Here is a 6320-nt window from a genome sequence, read left to right as displayed (position 1 = left end):
AGGATTTACCTGGCGAGACATGTCTCTTACCAGCGAGTTTTCCCCGACTTCCCGACCCACTACGTGACACAGTTGATAGTAATTCATTCAAATTACCCCTAATGAGTCAATATGGATAAATATCAACACAACATCATGCTCAAATAGAAATAAATTTCTACCTCATATTTGGGATCGAACCCTAGCCCCTTCTAATGAAAGGCTAGGGCTTCCAACCATGCCACGAGAGGCCATAGAAGAAGCAGTTAGGTTCTGACTTCTTTTATGGCTTCTCGTGCGTGGCATGGTTGGAAGCGACCTGGCCTTTCATTAGAAGGGGCTAGGGTTCGATCCCAAGTATGAGGTAGAAATTTATTTCTATTTGAGCACGATGTTGTGTTGATATTTATCCATATACACACACACACATATATATATATATATATATATATATATATATATATATATATATATATATATATATATATATATATATATATATATTATATATATATATATATATATATATGTATATATATATATATATATATATATATATATATATATATATATATATATATATATATATATATACTGTATATATATATATATATATATATATATATATATATATATATATATATATATATATATATATATATATATATATATATATATATATATATATATATATATATATATATATATATATATATATATATATATATATATATTCTGTATATATATTCTTACAAAGCTGGTCTACTGTAAAGTAAGTATTTTATTTATATATTTAATTTGTGTATTTAAGAGGTGAATAGCCAGCTCTTAAGGTGAGTTCCTCTCATGTAGGTGTAAGTTTCGTATGTAAATTACGTAAAAATTTCATCCCTAATCTCATTGTATTCTTCATTCAAGTCTGTATATGTAAATTTACGTTATTTTTAAGAATTAACTTTTTATTTCTCTTATTTTGTTACGAAGTCTAATGTAATCTGTCTAAGTGTCCTATATGACCCTACGAGGTATGAATGAGGGCTTATTTATCTTTTCTATGTTTTCATAAGGTATTGCGTCATGTTTGTGAGAAAATACGCAATTCTTATATTTGCCACGTGTTTTGGAAGGTTCTCGAAAACCCTAGCGTTAGTCTTTATCTTTTTTTATTGTTTGATGACGAAGGTGGGCGGAGCTAGCTGAGAGAGAGTCGTCTGGCTGGTGAGTTGGTAGGCGCCTCATAGGCAATCGTTCGTAACTCTGACGTCGCTGAGCCAGCCCCCAAGCTTCTAGCCTCCTGACCTAGAATAATCTAGAAGTCATTAAGTCAATATATATGTGCCCCTAGGGATGCGTAGGGCAGAAGAGAAACAGCCTTTCCTCTAAAAGAGCCAAAGTTCATACTCTCTCTCTCAAGTGCCTCGAGTGTGTCCTTTCCAAAGTGTATAAGTTTAAATACAACATACATCGTGTGTAGTGTATTGAAACGTTACTGAAGACTTTATAGGTGATTTCAATTCATTGTGTCCTTATGCTTGTTGGTGTTATATAAATTTTTGTAACTAGCCCTGTGCAAGTAAGAAATGCGAAGCATATTTGTATCGCTATCTGGTTACCCCGTGTGAGCTTAAATTTGTAAGTTTATCAGTTACTTTATAGAATTTCTTAAAGAGTTTAATCCATTAAGTGTTAAAGATTAACTATTTCAATAAGTTATGAAGACTAAATAATTGTGTAAAATTTAATTTCCAGTGAAACAAGTGATTTATATAATTTTCAGAGTGTAATTATTCCTTTTGTCTTAGACTAAGTTTTTAATATTTCAAGTGATTTATTTTTTCATGTAAATTCTTTCAAAGTGTTTTAATTTTTATAGAATATATCTATTTTTGTAAAGAGTGTATTATTTCGATCACCAGTGTTTGTTACAGAACTCTCTCACATCCATGTTAAAAAATCGATGTAAGAGGTTGTTTTGAATAGTTTTTATTAATAATTACCCAGTGTTGTTTGGAGTTTACTTAATAGACCTTTGGATATTCAATGTTTTTATGTATTGCCATCTGGGAGTTATACAATTTTCTCAGAGTTCGGGTATTATTCAAATATAACAAATATATGTAATAACACACAGGTGAGTTTGGAACTTGAGAGGTTGTTTAGCTTGCCAGCCGTAATATTTAATATATATTTGTGGTGCCCAGACACGGGACCATGACATATATATATATATATATATATATATATATATATATATATATATATATATATATATATATATATATATATATATATATATATATATATATATATATATGTGTGTGTGTGTGTGTGTGTGTGTGTGTGTATATGTATATACAGTATATGTGCAATGAAGCAATCTCCGACAGATTTAGTAAGCCCTCAGAGGAATATTGGGAGTTAGATAGCTGGAAAGGATCAGAAATGAAACTGTAAGATAGATTACTTGAGTGCCATATATGGATGAGATCATGTTGAGGGGTAGATGGATATGGTTTGGGGATGCTCTTCGCATTCCCCAAGAGAGATTAGTTCACCAAACAATTAATAGACTCCACAAGGCAATCGAAGAGTTGGAAGGCCAAGGCCTACATGGCTGAGGACTATGAAGCGTGAAGCAGATCATGAATGGCTAGAGACGACTGGTGAAATCTAACTGAGGCCCTTTCTGTCAATAGGCCTAGGGAAAGATGATTATGATGATGATGATGCTGATGATATATATATATATATATATATATATATATATATATATATATATATATATATATATATATATATATATATATATATATATATATATATATATATATCATCACCCATTACTAGTCCAATGCAGAAAAAAGAGCTCAGGCATGCCCTTCCATTTTCGTCTGTTTATCGTATTTCTATCCTAGTTCACTCCCGAAAACTTTCTTAGTTCATCAAGCCTTCGACTTCTCTTTCTTCCCCTGCTTCTAAGGACCTATTCTATTATTCGTAATATCCATCTATTGGATGCCATTCTCATTATTTGTCCTGCCCATGTTCATTTCTCTTTCTTATATGTTAAAATATCTTCAACTTTAGTTTGCTCTAGTATGCACGTTGCTCTTTTGGTCTCTTATTGTTATACCTAATATTATTCTTTCCGGAGCTCTGAGATATAACTAGCATATGTTCTACTGCTTTAGTAAGGCTCCAAGTTTCTGATGCATAAGTTAAAACTGATAAGACCATCTCATTGAATACTTTTACTTTTAGAGAAAGGGACAATTTACTTTCCATAATCTCATTTTGTTTACCAAAATCTCTCCATCCTATGCTTATCTTTCTTTTAATTTCGGTCTCGTGTGCTGGGAAAACACTTGCTGTCTGTTCTAAGTACGTATATTCATTAATAAACTCAGGAGGTTCGTCCATTACTATTATTTGTTGTTTCTTTTAATTTTCATGGAACATTATCTTAGTTTTACTCACATGTCATCTGAGAATATTCAGTTGTATATACTGTATATACAACAGTAACAACAATGCAGCCATTTCTAACCACTGCAAATTTGTAGTTTTCACTAACCTATAGTCAGGCAAACGCACAACGCATAAATTATCATGGACATCCTCGATGAGTGTAGAATAATGACGAAAAGATGCATGTAGTAGAATGGTAATTTAGAATCGATATATTGACAGTGAATTATATCAGACACAAATTCATAATGTACTATATAGTCACGTTTAAAGTTACCGAAAATAATCCGTTTTACTTTCGGATATCTTTAAAGATATCTAGAAACTTGCCAGTCGCGAGACAACTATTTCAATTTTTTTTTAAACGCCATGCACAAGAAAAATTTGCGTAACATTTGCCAAACTATCAAAAGCGTAACGAAAAAAACTCATTGAACATCAAAATTTCGGTAAAAGTTAAACTCCGAATTTATACACATAAGTGGCTTGACAGAGTGTACTATATTATTGTAACGTAATTGTTATGAATTCCGTACTGTACATTGTGGATGAAGCTCAACCGAACAATAGGAAAATGAATGTGGGTGTGTCCTATTGTTGGACAATACATATGGAAGTTGTTGTGTTATGAAACCAACCGACAGCTAAATTGATAATTAAATTCTGCTTTGAGGTTAGTTTCATCCTCTCTCCCATTCAGGTGTGTTGAATTTTGCCAGGATTTGCTTAACCTTTTAGAATAAGCTAGTCCTTTGCTAAAGAGGACTCTTATCCTTTAATAATACCGTAAGCGTTGAATATCTATAAGATAATTTCGCCTTAATACCAGGTGTTTGTCTGGTGCTGTTTTACACGCGAATTTTAATAATTACTTTGACAAATTGATGTAGTTAGAAAGAGATATCCAATCATAGGTCAGTGGCCAAAAAGGATTAAGATGTCAAGTTAACTTGCAGAAAGAATGATTTTGTTTTTTTAGCTCTGCAGTTGAAAAAAGATCAAGGTAAGTGTCTGAGTATATGTTTAATGTTGCTAATATCAACTACGAGTAGAACTGATTATATCTTTAAAAATCCATTTTCGATTTTACGAATTTGGAACGTTACAAATTAAACAAAAGTGCGCAGTTGTTTGAACGTGAATATGGTGAGCAGATTAAAAGACATGATGATATTGGTGGGAAAAGATGCAATTGATTACTGGACTAAGGTCAACTATGATAATAGGTGGATAATGAGGTGGAATGAAAATTAACTGTAATGATTGTCTGACTTAGTAATTGCTGGTATGATAAGCTCCATGAAAGGATAACTACTTGCACCAATAATGAAGAAAAGATGGTATTAGAGGAAAAATATAAAAATAACACTAACTAGTCAGGAGGAAAATAATTCCCGCTATTTTAATAAACATTTTTGCAAACAAACACATATACACATATACATAAACAAACACACACTCACACACACATATACTCACACACACACACACACACACACATATATATATATATATATATATATATATATATATATATATATATATATATATATATATATATATATATATATATATATATATATATATATATATATATATATGAATATATATATATACATATATATTTATATATATGTATATGTATATATATATATATATATATATATATATATATATATATATATATATATATATATATATATACATACTTACATACATACATACATATATATATATATATATATATATATATATATATATATATATATATATATATATATATATATATATGGGGATACCTTAACGTGGTTAAAGGTTTGTGCATAGCCATGATCAGCAAAGTACCATTCAGTTGTTGCAGTAAGTGATCAGAAAATTTCCCACCATCACCAATCTGTACTGACCATCGTGGTGATGATAACGGGCCAAACACTAAAATAAGAATTGACATGTCTAATTGTTCTGCAGTGGAAGTAGACTAGAAGCGGCTGCATTTGTTTATATATATATATATATATATATATATATATATATATATATATATATATATATATATATATATATACACGCACACACACACACACACATATATATATATATATATATATATATATATATATATATATATATATATATATATATATACTATTAAATGAAAAATAACAGAAGAGGGACACCCTCGAGTAAGAGCAGTCTCAGATATCTCAATAGAAAAGTAAAAGTTGTATTTGATAAAATGAAAAATGGAAAGGCTGTTGGACATGACGGCATACCAGTTGAGGTACTTGAAATGCCTGGGAAGAGAGAATGTCGAAATATTATGGGACCTCTTTAAAAAGATCTACTATCAAGAAAAAATGCCGGATAGCTGGAGAGATAGTATCATTGTCTCTATATGTAAAGAAAAGGGTCTATACAGGGCTGCTTATGCTATAGAGGGATAAAATTGATATCTCACACTATGAATATCTATGAACAAATTATAGAGAGAAGAATAAGAAATGGAACAGCGTAAGTGAAGAACCGTTTGTGTTTATTCCAGGAAACGTTACAGAAATACATTTTTTGCATTGAAGCAAACAATGGAAAAATATGCAGAAAGACAGAGGGAATTATATCTGTTTTTTATTGATTTATAGAAGGCTTTTGATCAGAGACCTAGGCAAAAAGTGTGATGTATGAGAGAGAAGGGTGCTTCTGAAAAGTCTGTAAAGATAGTCCCATATATGTATTCAGAGGTTGCAACCCAAGGAAAGAGTATTATGCGAACAGTAGGTTATTTTAGCGTGAGAGTTAGTTTGCATCAAGATTCTACTCTCAATACTTACATGTACGATCTTATTATAGCAGGTGTCAGAGTGGAAGTCCCTTAG

This window comes from Palaemon carinicauda, chromosome 8 (genome assembly GCF_036898095.1).
Source record: "Palaemon carinicauda isolate YSFRI2023 chromosome 8, ASM3689809v2, whole genome shotgun sequence".
NCBI classification, from domain to species: domain Eukaryota; kingdom Metazoa; phylum Arthropoda; class Malacostraca; order Decapoda; family Palaemonidae; genus Palaemon; species Palaemon carinicauda.
The sequence above is the reverse complement of the archived record's forward strand: the minus strand, read 5'-3'. Positions refer to the sequence as shown.